At 42.0% G+C, this 17,491-nt stretch overlaps 1 long non-coding RNA gene across 1 annotated transcript; it reads right to left on the reverse strand.

Moving 5' to 3' along the window:
• Positions 1 to 6,488: 6,488 nt before the first annotated feature.
• Positions 6,489 to 11,589, reverse strand: LOC135099665 (uncharacterized). The gene is made up of 3 exons (XR_010268234.1): positions 11,448 to 11,589; positions 9,926 to 10,183; positions 6,489 to 6,655 (listed from the first exon to the last, which is right to left on the reverse strand). It is a non-coding gene; the product is annotated as an uncharacterized LOC135099665 (long non-coding RNA).
• Between the last annotated feature and the right edge of the window lie 5,902 nt (positions 11,590 to 17,491).

Here is a 17,491-nt window from a genome sequence, read left to right on the forward strand (position 1 = left end):
TCAAAATGGTTTAACTCACCATTTAATCAGCTGACTGATTTGAATGGAGAAGTATGTAATGTGTTGTAGCCTAACCATCCCTGCCAGCATGGTCAGATTCTGCAGTAACCTGAAATGCTCCCAGGTAGTGAGTATCATTGCACATAATGATTCTACTTTGTCAGTAATTCAATGATACTGAATATTACTCTACTGGATTTTGCTCACCACTGCTTGGTAACTTTTGGCCATAATCCCAGGTCTGAATGATATGAAGCCATGTTTTTACATTCCCATATGAGACAGGCAAGCACTATGCTTTGCCTGACTGATACCTGTACTATACATTTATGACCCTGGTGGTTCATCACTCTCTCTCTCTCTCTCTCTCTCTCTCTCTCTCTCTCTCTCTCTCTCTCTCTCTCTCTCTCTCTCTCTCTCTCTCTCTCTCTCTTTCTTTCTTTCTTTCTTTCTTTCTTTCTTTCTTTTGCATATTTTACTGCTTTACATTCACTCCCCACAGTATTTTTTCATCTACTTTATGACTGCAGTAGTTTTATCATCCAGTGTATGCCGTATCCACTCTGAAACTGTAATTCACCAATCAGCTCAAATGTGTCTCTGTTTTGATAATCATTAATTTATTTTCAGCTACACAACCACTCTGATAAGGGACAAAATCTACTTCACCAGTCATCTATGTCATACAGTCATATATATTCATACATATGACAAAATACTCTTCCTAAGACATTTCTTGGCTTTCTCTTCTCAAGTGACCTGTCCATCTATCTAGGTACCACATAACATTTAGAGCTTTAATGTGCATTTAATTCATGAACATTTTTTTGTCTATGTGACTTGAAATTGTATTGCGTATAGACTATCTCTCATTCTATACCTAACACCTGTTCCTAAGAATCCCCAGGTGATAGCCATGGTGACTGGCTGGTCTCCTACTGAGTGGCTGGGGTTTTCCAAAAGTGAGGGTTGGTGTTCTATACCATACCATGTGCCCTGTTTGTATTCCTTCTCTATCCTCTGTATTATATTCTATGTAGATGGTGCTGGGGTGGGATCTACTTCTTATTCCCTAAAAGTGACAAGGAGTGACACTGGGCAGCATTAATTTGCTCCTTAGAGATGGCTGGGTTCCTGTGGATGAGTGGGCCATGCTGACTTTGTCAAGGATGGTGTTTGGAATTATACTGTATATTAGGAAATATCAAGTGTCTAAAGAGTAGTGGAGTACCTGTGTGTGTGTGTAAAAAGCTGTCCAGGTCTCATCCAATGCATTATTGTGCATTTAGATGATCAAAATATAGCCCCAGGTTCTTAAAGTTTTCAGTTTAACTCATGATTTAATAAAGATTGCTATTTTTAATAAAGTTATTGAAATTGTTATTGAGTGTTTTGTATTGAACTCACATTAGCTTTTGTAATAGTGTGCGTCTCATCATGCATTCATTAATGATGTAGATGTGGAAATGTCCACTCTCTATCATGCATAATATCAATGCATTATTGGTTTATGTTGTTATTTGTGTATAAATTGTAAAGTTATGCCAGTCTATTTTAGTACAAACTAAATATCAGCTGGAAGAGAGGACACAGGTAATGGCACACTACCAAACAACAGGAAGGGACAATGATATAACCATCCAATTTAACAATACACAGAGCAAGAAGAATGAGAAAGCAATAAAAAATGGATTATTTAATGGATGATTAATAGACCCTCATTTGTAATGTTATTTCAGGCAAGAATATTAAAAGAGACAGCTGGCTTGCCCTTTGTACTTGTTCAGCTTTGCCCTTAGCACTTGTTCATACATGACAGAATGAGAGATCTATGGCAGTGGGGGTGATGACACCTGGAAATGGGTATGATTCATGAAGGGATTGATTGATTGGTTGACTGACTGATTAAGAAAAAAAAAACGTAGCAGTGGAGGGTGTGGGGGGGGGGAAGGCGCCCCCAACTTTCCAGTCATATATGGCGTGGGAAGGGACAATACCAGCAAAGAAAAAATATGAGAAAATGGCATAATTTACTACAAAAAACCCAAAATGCGAAATAAAACCCTTGCCAAATTGAACCTTCCCACGAAAGTGTAATGAATGGAGTTTTGATGCAATGAGCCACAGTTACTTAAAACACTCAACAAATATAACACCTGCCAAAAAAAATAAAATAAAATAAATAAAATCAATCTACTAATAAATAAAGATAAAAACAGCGAGAAAACCTTTAAATTATCACAGCACCAGCGAAATATACACACACGCTAAACTGGATGCGTCATTAATTAATATCCCCCCAATAGTTTATAGCCCCTCCCCTATTCATTGCTCCCCCCACTCCTGCCTTGAGGAACACCTTCTCACTTATGGCCTGCTGTTGGGTCAGATTTGAGCCATTTTAACCTCGAATTACATACAATACATACATATAATGTATATAATGTCTCCTTGCAATAATTATAATAGTCTTCCTGGCTTAATTTCTTTTTTTTGTTTATTCATTATTCCTTATGTATTTATTAATTATTTTGTCATTTGTCTAATTCCTTGTTTTTTATTTTAGCCTCGGTATTTAACTAAGTTACATTTTTTTTTTCAACTTTTCTGACTGTGGCCCTTTGCAATGAATGGCTTAATTGTTTATTTACTGTCTCCTTACGTGTTTATTGATTATATGTGAGTTATTTATTTGATATTCATGATTTTTTTTTTAACTTCGTATTTCTTTATATGATAGTTTTATCTTTTCGTGTTTTCTGGCTTAAGTTTTGTTTATTACTCCTTTGTTTGTGTTATTAGGTGTGTCATTAATTATTTGTCTTATTTCTCGTAGTTTAATGGATTATTTTAGCACTTTAATTATTAGAGTTCCTCACCAGTCATTTTTATTCGAGAGAGAGAGAGAGAGAGAGAGAGAGAGAGAGAGAGAGAGAGAGAGAGAGAGAGAGAGAGAGAGAGAGAGAGAGAGAGAGAGAGAGAGTCTAAATGAATGATAAAAAAAATAATAATCAGTTACAGTATTTTATTTATAAACAAGAACAATTCATGATAATAATAATAATAATAATAATAATAATAATAATAATAATATTTAAATACAAGGAGGAGAAATGTAATAATAATAATAATAATAATAATAATAATAATAATAATAATAATAATAATAATAATAACAATAACTGCTTTTTATCTTACTCACACGAAGATAAATAGTTTTTATAAATAGTTTATTGGACTATAAACATTGTGTACATACACACAAAATTAAATAGAACAGATAAAAATTTCAAAATGTAGTCAGTGACACACAGAAGACTGGTGACAAAACCTACTAAAGCCCATTAAAATGATTGGGTGTCTCAAGTTTCCACATCATCAGTGGAACACTGCTTCTGAGCACTCAGGGATGGACAAGCTTTTCATGGCCTTGTGTGAATGGAGACAAGACGTGTAGGGGATTTATTTGTTCTGTTTTTTCTTGTCCCTACTCTCTCTTCCTCCCTCTTGACTCTTCCTTTGCTTCATCCTACTCTTTCTCTTGCTCATTCTTTCTCTCTCTCTCTCTCTCTCTGGACTTTTCAGACATAGCTCCTTATGATTTTTTTGGCAATCCCAAACCTGTTGACAGTATCCTTATCTGAGAGCCAAGGAGACCATGCAGAATGTGGCAGCATACCTATCATTGTGTTGCAGAAGCTGTTTGAGCAGTGGGAGTGATGGATGATTGTAGGAATGTGGTGGCACTGCTATCCACCAATGACATTCATCCACATAACAGAACCATCTCTACATGGTGCATTCAGCCTCAGGGAGAGGAACCCTCTGTAGCCTTGGGCAGTAGCCCTTGGTCAGGGTTTGCTCCAGAGTCAAACCTGCTTACCATCCGAGAATTACCTTGGGGAGGAATGAGGAAGCCTTTTGCTCTGAACTCCATGAAAATTGTCTCAACCCTATAAGGGAAAAAATATGAATGTTGAACAAATTGATGGTAGAAATGGAAGGATTAATGGGCTAAGTGTGTTGGATTACAGAGGGGCTTTCTTTGAAGGACATTTTGAATGATACCATAATTTTGGCCCTTAGCCCAAGGTTGGATACTTCTGAACCGTTCTTGCATTTTTTAAGCTTTCAAGTAATATAAAATGCTCAATTAACAAAGGAAGGATAAATGAAAAGATAAAACAAATCAGGAATTAGTATCAATTCATAGCTTTATCATACTCGTAGTTCTAAGTCATAAATACTACAAAAATTAGTCAATCTCTTCAGAAATAATTATAAGATAAGCTTTAATAATAAAAAGTATGTATAAATAGATGAAATAGTTGTCAAAATTCTTCACCAATGCCGGCTTCTTGTTATTCAGCACATGCTTGTGCTTCCCTGAACACCGGTCTCATACTGGATAGAGACAGTAATGTATGGAGGTTTGATGCAATACAACATTTTATATAAGGATAAAAACTTGCATAAACTTCCTGTTTGTGTTTTTCTACTAAGGTGCAATTGTTAGGGTGGAAAGCATTATGCAACTTCCTACACTTAAACCATAACATCCCTACTACAGTGGCTCAGAGCCACACCATCACTTGTTGCTTGTCTCACTAGTAAATAAGTTTTTTGCTTTGTTCATTCTCATTCCTTCCCTATTTAAAACATCATTCCATCTTGTCATGGCTCTCTTGAAGATCTTTGTTGGCTTCCTGTCACGACACAGCTTAGCTGACATCGTCTGCATAGGCCAGCATGATCTCTTTATCCTCCCTTACACACACTTCCTTCAGGCATCTTGTCCATGTATATAATGAATAGCAGTAAGGAGAGAGCATCAATTATTCAATTATTCAATTATTCCTCACACACACACATACACACACACACACACACACACACACACACACACACACACACACACACACACACACACACACACACACAGGTAATAACAATAATATCTACCCTATATTGTAATGCACATTTTCATAATCACCACTGAATCATCATCATCATCATCATCAATATTTTTTATCAATAATATTAACAGTATTTATATATGTACATAGCATTACTATTATTACTACACACACACACACACACACACACACACACACACACGTACATACACTCACCTCTCGTGCAGGGGTGGTGGGGAACAGGAGGAGGAGGAGGAGGAGGAGGAGGAGGAGGAGGAGGAGGAGGAGGAGGAGGAGGAGGAGGAGGAGGTGGACGAGGAGGTGAGGAGGAGGAGGAGGAGGAGGAGGAGGAGGAGGAGGAGGAGGAGGAGGAGGAGGAGGAGGAGGAGGAGGAGGAGGAGGAGGAGGAGGAGGAGGAGGAGGAAGAGGAGGATTAACACTGTGTGAGTGACTGACAGACTGACTAACTGACTCAACTCACTAACTGACTGAATGACTGACTAACTGACTGACTGAATGACTGACTAACTGACTAACTGAGTGACTGACTGACTGACTCACTGACTGATACATACATACATACAGACAGACACAAGTACACAAGAATAAAAAATAAAATACATAACTGAAAAATCATTGCAATACACAGACAGACAGACAGACCAATGACAGAAAGACAGACAGATGGAGACAAACTAAACAGATAGATAGATAGTGAAATGACCACACAAAACACACACACACACACACACACACACACACACACACACACACACACACACACACGCACCTGTTGAACATAGTAAGCTGTGGCACCAGGTTCAGACGGCCGCTCTACACAGCCTCGGACGCCTCCTGTGCCAACTCCTTGCATCGAACGAACCTGTGTAGACATGAAAGTAAGCAAGCAAGTGTTTATGGCTAATTATAAATACTCAATATGCCAGTATCATCTCCAGCATCACCATCTGCTCACCACTGGGGACTCTCCTGGGAGAGAGTTAGGAGAGTGAGAGAGGGGAGGGAGAGAGAGGGAGAGGGAGAGGAAGAGAGAAGGGGAGTCTTGGAGATGGGTTTGGGGTGAGTCTGGGATGGTCTGGATACATTGGGAATGAGAGAGAGAGAGAGAGAGAGAGAGAGAGAGAGAGAGAGAGAGAGAGAGAGAGAGAGAGAGAGAGAGAGAGAGAGAGAGAGAGAGAGAGAGAGAGAGAGAGAGAGAGAGAGAGAGAGAGAGAGAGAGAGAGAGAGAGAGAGAGAGAGAGAGAGAGAGAGAGAGAGAGAGAGAGAGGCTGTGAAAGGCTGGAAGAGGCTGGGGAGAAGTTGGGATGGACTGGAAGTCCATCCCAACAGTTTGGGACAGTTTGGGGTGAGTCTGGAATGGTCTGGATACACTGGGAATGAGATAGGAGTGAGAGAGAGGCTGTGAGTGGCTGTGAATAGCTGGGAGAGGGTGTGATAGGTTGTGAGAGGCTGAGAAAAGACAGTGGAGAGGGTGGAGAAAATAATGGGAAACTGGAAAAATGAAAAAGGAGAGATGGGGAAAGAGACACACAGGTAGACAGACACACCTGTAGGGAAGGGCTCCTTAATATCCCCTTATCAGCTGGAGGGAGGGCTACAGGTAATAATCTTTTCTTCTTCCTTATCCGTGCCTCCTCCTCGTCCTCCTCTTCCTTTTCCTCCTCCACCTCGTACTCCGGAACTGGCGACCCCACCACCGGCACCTCCGACATGGCCTCCTGCCATGGATGGTAAGGTAGTTAGGGAACTGTCTGAGTTAGGCGTGTGTGTGTATGTTGGTTAAGTTTGGTTAAGTGTTAAATAAAGAATGGTACTCTATATTAATTTCAATATTTATCTACTTATTATCTGTATTTTGTAAGATACATGTACCATTTGAACTGTAAACCTTTGTAATTGTCTGGACTCTCCTGCACACCCAGCTCGTCAACACCCCTGTGCCTGCAAACGGGTCACTGAACATTAAATAAACTTGTCTCAGTCCCCTTACATACACAACAAGTGGCTGGCCAAACACTGCATCAACACAAACAATGGATAAACAGTGGGAATCTGCTGGTCTGAGTCCCCTACATACACACAAGTGGCTGGCCAAACACTGCATCAACACAAACATGAATAAACAGTGAGAATCTGCTTTGGTCTGAGCCCCCAAAACACACTAGTGGCTGGCCAAACACTAGATCAACACAAACAGTGAATAAACAGTGGGAATCTGCTGGTCTGAGCCCCCAAAAACACACAAGTGGCTGGCCAAACACTAGATCAACACAAACAGTGGATAAACAGTGGGAATCTGCTGGTCTGAGTCCCCTACATAAACACAAGTGGCTGGCCAAACACTAGATCAACACAAACAGTGGATAAATAGTAGGAATCTGCTTGGTCTGAGCTCCCCAAAACACACAAGTGGTTGGCCAAACACTGCATCAACACAAACAGTGGATAAACAGTGGGAATCTGCTGGTCTGGAGTCCCCTACATACACACAAGTGGCTGGCCAAACACTGCATCAACACAAACAGTGAATAAAAACAGTGGGAATCTGCTGGTCTGAGTCCCCTACATACACACAAGTGGCTGGCCAAACACTGCATCAACACAAACAGTGGATAAACAGTGGGAATCTGCTGGTCTGAGTCCCCTACATACACACAAGTGGCTGGCCAAACACTGCATCAACACAAACAATGGATAAACAGTGGGAATCTGCTGGTCTGAGTCCCCTACATACACACAAGTGGCTGGCCAAACACTAGATCAACACAAAACAGTGAATAAAACAGTGGGAATCTGCTGGTCTGAGTCCCCTACATACACACAAGTGGCTGGCCAAACACTAGATCAACACAAACAGTGGATAAACAGTGGGAATCTGCTGGTCTGAGTCCCCACTACATAAACACAAGTGGCTGGCCAAACACTAGACCAACACAAACAGTGGATAAATAGTAGGAATCTGCTGGTCTGAGCCCCCCAAAAACACACAAGTGGCTGGCCAAACACTGCATCAACACAAACAGTGGATAAACAGTGGGAATCTGCTGGTCTGAGTCCGCTACATACACACAAGTGGCTGGCCAAATACTGCATCAACACAAACAGTGAATAAACAGTGGGAATCTGCTGGTCTGAGTCCCCTACATACACACAAGTGGCTGGCCAAACACTAGATCAACACAAACAGTGAATAAACAGTGAGAATCTGCTGGTCTGAGCCCCCAAAAACACACTAGTGGCTGGCCAAACACTAGATCAACACAAACAGTGAATAAACAGTGGGAATCTGCTGGTCTGAGCCCCCAAAACACACAAATGGCTGGCCAAACACTAGATCAACACAAACAGTGGATAAACAGTGGGGAATCTGCTGGTCTGAGTCCCCTACATAAACACAAGTGGCTGGCCAAACACTAGATCAACACAAACAGTGGATAAATAGTAGGAATCTGTTGGTCTGGAGCCCCCAAAACACACAAGTGGCTGGCCAAACACTGCATCAACACAAACAGTGACAAAACAGTGGAATCTGCTGGTCTGAGTCCCCTACATAAACACAAGTGGCTGGCCAAACACTAGATCAACACAAACAGTGGATAAATAGTAGGAATCTGGCTGGTCTGAGCCCCCAAAACACACAAGTGGCTGGCCAAACACTGCATCAACACAAACAGTGGATAAACAGTGGGAATCTGCTGGTCTGAGTCCGCTACATACACACAAGTGGCTGGCCAAATACTGCATCAACACAAACAGTGAATAAACAGTGGGAATCTGCTGGTTCTGAGTCCCCTACATACACACAAGTGGTTGGCCAAACACTGCATCAACACAAACAGTGGATAAACAGGAATCTGCTGGTCTGAGTCCCCTACATACACACAAGTGGCTGGCTAAACACTGCATCAACACAAACAATGGATAAACAGTGGGAATCTGCTGGTCTGAGTCCCCTACATACACACAAGTGGCTGGCCAAACACTAGATCAACACAAACAGTGAATAAACAGTGAGAATCTGCTGGTCTGAGCCCCCTAAAACACACAAGTGGCTGGCCAAACACTAGATCAACACAAACAGTGAATAAACAGTGGGAAAATCTGCTGGTCTGAGCCCCCAAAACACACAACTGGCTGGCCAAACACTAGATCAACACAAACAGTGGATAAACAGTGGGAATCTGCTGGTCTGAATCCCCTACATAGACACAAGTGGCTGGCCAAACACTAGATCAACACAAACAGTGGATAAATAGTAGGAATCTGCTGGTCTGAGCCCCCAAAACACACTAGTGGCTGGCCAAACACTGCATCAACACAAACAGTGGATAAACAGTGGGAATCTGCTGGTCTGAGTCCCCCTACATACACACAAGTGGCTGGCCAAACACTAGATCAACACAAACAGTGAATAAACAGTGGGAATCTGCTGGTCTGAGCCCCCAAAACACACAAGTGGCTGGCCAAACACTAAATCAACACAAACAGTGAATAAACACTGGGAATCTGCTGGTCTGAGCCCCCAAAACACACAAGTGGCTGGCCAGACACTGCATCAACACAAACAGTGAATAAACACTGGGAATCTGCTGGTCTGAGCCCCCAAAACACACAAGTGGGTGGCCAGACACTGCATCAACACAAACAGTGAATAAACAGTGGAATCTGCTGGTCTGAGCCCCCAAAACACACTAGTGGCTGGCCAGACACTGCATAGGCACAGATGGGGAGCTGGTTTGGCCTGACAGCACCCTCCAGTATTCATGTAAATTCTGGCTACCATTTGGCAATCTCTATTTTGGGGAGCCACACCTCAGAGAGCTCTCTTTTATTGAAGTTTTGTCCCCCCCACGGCTGGCTGGCCTACATAACAAAATAAATAGATAATGTTTTTTTTTTTGTCAGTTAGAGGACTTTTCTCATCTCTACCTGTTGAAATAAGATTATCTCGGAAAGTTTAAAAATGATGCATTACTACTACTACTTACCCTGAACAATACCTCATCCTCAGCATCAGAGGACGGCTCCCTCCCCCTCCTCACTGACTAACTGTTGTTGTTGTTGCAGTTGTTGTTGTAACAGAATCAACCTCTTCCTCTCCCTCTCTCTCTGACGTGCCTCCCTCCTGGCCTCCCTCTCTCTCCTCCTCCTCTCCTTCCTCTCCCTCCTCTCTTTCTTGCTTCTCTCTCTCTTGCTGCTGCTGCAATCTCTGGGTCCACCATGTCCCCGTTGATCCTCGGGATTTGCTGCAAAAGGAGGGAGAGAGTGAGTGAGTGGGAAGTGGGAGAGAGGATGAGAGAGAAGGGTAAAACTATTATTGTAAGAGAGAGAGAGAGAGAGAGAGAGAGAGAGAGAGAGAGAGAGAGAGAGAGAGAGAGAGAGAGAGAGAGAGAGAGAGAGAGAGAGAGAGAGAGAGAGAGAGAGAGAGAGAGAGAGAGAGAGAGAGAGAGAGAGAGAAATATGTAGCAGTAATAGATAGATAGATAGATAGATAGATAATAATAATAATAATAATACATACATACATACATACATCAATAATAATAATAATAATAATAATAATATCAAACATTCCTCTCTCTCATCTCTCTCTCTCTCTCTCTCTCTCTCTCTCTCTCTCTCTCTCTCTCTCTCTCTCTCTCTCTCTCTCTCTCTCTCTCTCTCTCTCTCTCTCTTTCTCCTAGTGCAACCTACACTCATAAATTATTTCTTGCCCCAAAAAAGCTAATTTGGAATAAGACAAACAGTAACAAGTCCGAACATAGCAGTGGATCTTAAACTCCTAGAAACTGGAGACATTACTGTATTCCAGACCTTTGGCGTTTGTATACAAAGCTCTTAATACAAACACAAGAGACACGGGCTCATGATATTCAGTTAAGACAGACAGGTAACTTGAGGACACTCCTTCTGCTGAACCTCCCGTGCTCCAACAGAGTGTCGTCTCACGAGGAACCAAGCACTGGACCCGGCTCTCGGACACAGTTAAAAACAAACCATTACATTCCTTTAAATTACTGATAAAACAACACTTTAACAAGTAATTATTCATTGTATTTATTAGTTTTCAAATTGTAATCAGCTCTACTATTATAAACATATGTAATTGTTTGTAATTTGTAATAGTTATTATTATTATTATTATTATTATTTACTTTTGTTATTGATATAATTCTTCTTTTTGCATGTATCTATAATTTGATTTTGGGTTAAAGTTATGAATTACTTACTAAATAATTATGTACTGTCTTTTTCTTTTTTTTTTTCATGATAGCTGAATTTAAAACACTGGTCTTAAACCTTAGTGTAAAATATTCATTAGTCCACAAAGACCTTGTGCTCCATGCACACTGGCCATCACATATCAGAACAATGTCTATATACCAGTCTGTCTGTATATATTAACACCCAATATATATTCATTTAATCAATCAATCACTCTGTAAGGAAAAATATAGACAAATAAATACAATAACGAACAGATGTATATACACTCTCTCTCTCTCTCACCTGCTGAGGAGGGAGATAAGCCAAGCCACAGCTAACCCAGGTGTGTGTGGCCCACCTCCACCTCCCATCACCCCCGCTGGCAGCACCGTGCAGGGGGGCAGGAGGGGGTGAGGGATGACTGGGCAGGGGTCACAGGGAGAGGGGTGGCTGGGGCAGGGGGTCTGGGGCTGTGGGTCGGGGGGAAAGCCTGGGACTCCGACGCACTTGCATGATTCTTGACCAACTCCAACGACTTCTGCCCCTAATACCTGCAAGTGTTGTCAGCTGGAACAACCTGAGAGGAAGGAGGGGTGCTCAGAAGGGTAGTAGTAGTAGTAGTAGTAGTAGTAGTAGTAGTAGTAGTAAGATTGATTTTCTATCTCTGTCTCTCCTTTCTGTATGTAAAAAACTTTCTCTCTCTCTCTCTCTCTCTCTCTCTCTCTCTCTCTCTCTCTCTCTCTCTCTCTCTCTCTCTCACCTGCATAGACATTCCCTGCCTGCACTATCATGTGGGGGAAGTGGGGCCGCGGGGCTGAGGCATCTTGGGGCAACACCTGAAGCGATGTCTCCCATTTGAATAACCCCTTGTTGTGGCGGTGGTGGCAGTGTGTGGTGGTGGCGTCAGGCCCGGCTTGCTGCATCGTAAGGTACTGGAAACTAGCTTGGGAGGAGGGGGTTAGTTTGGGCGGCCACGCTCGGGGATTCTAGGGGCCTTGGGAGGCAGAGACGTGCCCAAAGGGGGGCAGGGACCGGTTCTTGTAGGGCTGCGGGCACACGCGGGAGGGCGGCCCTGGGGAGAAAGCTACTAGATTCGTTGCCCAAAGCACATTCTTAAACCTAACAGAACACTATTTACAAATAAACCCACCTGTTATAATTAGCTTGTGCAACAGTTTGAGGCTGCGAAGGTAAGGAGTGAGGAGCCACTGCTTACAGGGATAGCCACTGTCCCCGGGAAGGTAGCATCCTGCAGGTACATGTTGTTCCTCAAAAACATCAGTTTGAGTGCTGACTTATCTAGTATTCTTTGCATCGTTGGACTGAGCCAGGCCACCTTGCCACAATGTCAAGAATCTTATAGTGAGCATCAAAATACTACTTGCACATTTATGCCTGTGATAGCGTTTCCTGTTCACATATACATGTTCTCATCGACATGAGGAGACACAATTCTGGCATATGAGTGCCATCAATCACTCCCACAACACCGGGAAACTGAGTTACTTGCATGAACTCTGCCTGTTTTTGCTGCACTTCACGCTGGGTGTGAGGGAAAGCCACGAACTGGCAGATTACTTCTGGGTCAGCCAGTGCATCAATTGTCTGTGATATTGCACGGCTGATAGTGGGCTGCGTTAAGTTCCAAAATCATCACAACTGCACTCATGCATTTTTCCTGTGGCTAAATATCGTAATGTGATGGCCACCATCTCAGGGGTCAAGGCTCGTATTTCTTTCAGTTTTACTTTTGCAGCTTGTCTCTCACTATATCAGTCACTGCAACAATACCAGCATCGTCCAATCTGAATCTTTTCAGTAACTCAGCATCGTCGTACTCAGCGAAAAATATCTTCTTTCTCACTCTTGTAGGTGCGCCGCTGACGTTGTTGTGCCGCCTTCCTGGCTAACGGCTGGGTTCATCATGCTCTAAATAAAATTTCCACCTACCTTTAATAATCTGCTGGAGGTAACTTTGTGGAAAGAGAAAGAAAAGTGCATTATTTTTATGCAATAATATTTTTAATTTTTTTGAACTTGAAAATGCAATATACTTTAATTCAGAGATTTAAAAAGTGAACATACGTTTTCAGAATCCCAGCGGGTGCTGTAAACAGTACGTTGGCGGTTCACACCAGTTCGTAGAAGTAAGGTATCTTAAATTGCACTCGACAAATGTTGTGAATATTCTTTTAAAATGCTTGAAGCCATACTTGATGCCCTCTCCATAACGTGTAAAGTAAGAAGTTAGCCTGTGTTAAAAAGTGGTGATCCCTGCAGATTACCAAAGGCATCCAGTCTCCCAGCAAGTGCCAAGAGGCATTCATTCAATGCTCCAGCTGACACCAATTTGCCCAAAGGTATGGCATTATGGTGTGGAAAGCAGTACATTACGTACGGTGTAGAGGTGGTTGTCTAGTGATATAAATGGTAAGGTGGTGGTGCTGGTGATTGTGATGGTACTACACTGTTATTACCGTATGTCAGTATATTGAGGCTTGGATATCACTTTTATTAATGTGCCAGTATTTCATTACCTATCTTATGAAATAACACTAGCTTCCTTGATATATTCTTTTCTACAAAACTCTTTAACAATAATTGAAACGTTTTTTTTAAATTGAATTCAATGCCTTTTCTTATTGATGAAAATAGGAAATAATTATGGGTTGCTACCACTGGCTCAGACACGCCATACCTTTGCCTTGAGTTTAGGTATGGTTAGGTTAGGTTTGATATGGTTGGGTGTAGTTAGGTTAGTTTTGTGTATGGTTAGGTTACAGCAAGTACAGTTAGGTTAGTTTGGGTGTAGTTAGGCTTGGATGTGGTTAAGTTAGTTTAGGTATGGTTAGATTACAGCAGGTATGGTTAGGGTTAGTTTTGGTGTGGTCAAGTTAGTTTAGGTATGGTTAGGAAGGGTTACAGCAGGTATGGTAATAGGGTTAGTTTTGGTGTTGTTAAGTTAGTTTAGGTATGGTTAGAACTCTTGGACAAAAAATGAGGAACATCACTGGAACCAAAAGATTTTTATTTATTTATTTATTTATTTATTTTATTTATTTATTTATTTATTTAATTTTCTTTTAATATTTCAATGAAAATTAGCAGTATTACTTATATCTGTCAACTTTCCAAGAGGGTTAGAGAATGCCTCAAGCCATTTTGTAAGATAAGATTACACGTAAATTGCTTGGTTTAAGAGAAACTGGCATGTTAGTAAAATGAATCTTTACTGTCATGTGAATGAATATTGACAAATGCAAAAAGTTTGAATCTCCAAGAACAACTCTGTGTTTTACAGTAATGTGGGTAGCCTCACATGGGACCCATAAAGTAGCCCACAAACAATTCACATGCCTCCCATTATCCAATGTTGGTTGGGTATATATATATATATATATATATATATATATATATATATATATATATATATATATATATATATATATATATATATATATATATATATATATATATATATATATGAGGAGGCAGTAGACATCTGCCTAAATGATAATTACTACCAGTGAGGTCTAAAGCACTGTTCAGGGGGTGCTGTGTGAACTTACTTTCATTAAACCCAGCTGTGACCTCGCTGAACGTTTCCCTTTGTGTCTCACAACACACAAGGGGGCAGTCATAGCCTGCCCCCTAAAGACAGAATCCTCTTCCTCCACACAAAACTACAAGCACCTAATAACACACACACACCCTTCACTCAAAAATTTTAAAATCATCGTGGCCACTCCTACAAGACGGTCTCGTAGTCCCCATCTGGGGAGGGGACCATAAATGTCCCCAGGTCAGACTGCCTTTCTGTCAGCAGACCCTAAGTGTCTTGACACCCCCCCTCACCCTTTTTCTTCATTAACTTCTGCAACATTCGCAGTCAAAGATCTAATTTTCTCAATCTGTAGAACACCACCTCTCCTCTTCTAAACCTCATCTTTCTCTTTCCTCACTGAAACTCAGGTGTCTGAGGTAACTGACAGAAGCCCCTTTCTCTGTTCCCTCTTACTTTCTCTATCCTCATTTTCAGTCCAAAGCTGGGATGCTGCGTTTATGTGCGCAATGATTTAACCTGCTCTCGTGCCCCACGCTCTTGAATCTTCTGAGTTTTCCACCATCTGGCTACTAAATACTAAGGAGAGCCACTCCTTATATTTTAAATTTATCTGTGCTGTATACCTCTCACCTAACTCCCCTCTGATTATAAGAAATTCTTTAATCCATTTAACTTCCAAAGTGGAGCACATTCTGACCCTCTCTTCCTTTTGCAGAGATCTCCATCTCTTGGAGACTTGAATGTTCACCACCAGCTTTGGCTTTCACTCTCCCTTCACTGACCATCCTGGTGAACCTGCAGCTCCACACTTTTGCCATCTCTCCATGACCTAGAGCAATTGGTGCAAACACGCCACTCGTATTCCTGACTGTCTTGGAGATACACCCCAACATTCCTTGACCTTTTCCCCCAGCCTCAGCCCCCAGTCTGCCTTTTCATCCCAGCCCTCTCCCAGTGCATCCAGGCCTCTCCCAGTCCATCCCAGCCTCCTCTCAGTGCATTCCAGCCTCTCCTCAGTCCATCCCAGCCTCTCCCAGTCCATCCCAGCCTCTCTCAGTGCATTCCAGCCTCTCCCAGTCCATCTCAGCCTCTCCCAGTCCATCCCAGCCTCTCCCAGTGCATCCTAGACTCTCCCAGTGCATTTCAGTCCATCCCAGCCTCTCCCAGGCCTCATCCCAGCCTCTCCCAGTGCATTTCCTGGCCTCTCCCAGTCCATCCCAGCCTCTCTCAGTGCATTCCAGCCCTCTCCCAGTCCATCCCAGCCTCTCCCAGTGGCATTCCAGCCTCTCCCAGTCCATCCCAGCTTCTCCCAGTCCATCCCAGCCTCCTCCTCAGTGCATTCCAGCCTCTCCCAGTCCATCCCTGCCTCCTCCAGCATAACAAAGCAAATTCTGATTTAGGAAAGGGAGACTGTGTTACAAACCTCTACTGAGTTTACACTTAGATCTATAGAAAACCCTTGTTATCAAATGGTATATAACATTTTATGTTATATGCCATAATTTATTATGGCATATAAACAGATTATTATTACAGATGCCATTTTCATTTAAAGAAATGGCATCTGTTTTTTTTTTTTTTTTGTTTTTTATTATTCTCTCTCTCTCTCTCTCCCTCCCTAAGGCAAGTGCTCCTCTGCTACAAAGGAAAAATAAATACCTAAATAAAAATAATTAAATTTACAAATCAAGGGCTGGATTTTAGGCTCAGTGGAGGCTTGTGAGCAGCCTCCTGAGTGTGGAGGCCATCTCCCACTGTTATTTATATTAATATTTTTGTATCTGTATTCCATGCAGTTTTTAACACATATAATATGTATTATGCAGTGAAAGTAATGATATGTTATTTAGTAAAAATGGAAACAAGTGTTATTTTGATAGTAATAAAAAATATTTAGTTCATAGAAAACTAGTGTTTGATTAATTTAAGTTTCTCTTCAATTTCACAGAATATTTATGTGGGGAGACTCCCCAGATTGTGGAGACCCCAGATTGTGGAGGCTCCTAGGCAGCTTGGCTCCTTTGTGGACTCTTAAATCTGGCACTGAACAAAATTCTCTCTCTCTCTCTCTCTCTCTCTCTCTCTCTCTCTCTCTCTCTCTCTCTCTCTCTCTCTCTCTCTCTCTCTCTCTCTCTCTCTCTCTCTCTCTCTCTCTCTCTCTGTCTCTCTCTCTCTCTCTCTCTCTCTCTCTCTCTCTCTCTCTCTCTCTCTCTCTCTCTCTCTCTCTGTCTCTCTCTCTCTCTCTCTCTCTCTCTCTCTCTCTCTCTCTCTCTCTCTCTCTCTCTCTCTCTCTCCTCAACTCTCAACCACTGGATGGTATATCAGTTCACATGAGCAAGAAGCCAAGGACCCACCCAGGCTGGTCACTTGGAAGAGGTCATTGCTGTTACATCCAGTGATCCAGGCCTGACTGCCTAGACAGGTCCCGCAGAGGCTGCTGAACAGCAGAGGTGCAGGCTGTCTCCACAGTGTGATGTGAGACCAGTGTGGCAGAGGTGATGGGAAGACAATGAGGGACACACCTGGGAGCCAACCCAGCAGATTACCCGTGCTGCAGTGTCAGGATTGGAAGCAGGTGTTGGAGCCTGCAGGAGGAAGAGGAGGAGGGAAAGATGCCATGAAAAGGCAAATTTTAAGACAAGGAGGATGATGCAAAGGTACAATTTAAAAATCTTTGAAAGTAACACATCTTTTTTAAATTTAAAAAATGTAGAAAAGACCATTTTTAAAAATGTTTCAGAGATGAAAATGCAATTTCATAGTTTTTCTCATCATTTCTAAA

This window comes from Scylla paramamosain, unplaced genomic scaffold (genome assembly GCF_035594125.1).
Source record: "Scylla paramamosain isolate STU-SP2022 unplaced genomic scaffold, ASM3559412v1 Contig173, whole genome shotgun sequence".
In the NCBI taxonomy this organism is placed as follows: domain Eukaryota; kingdom Metazoa; phylum Arthropoda; class Malacostraca; order Decapoda; family Portunidae; genus Scylla; species Scylla paramamosain.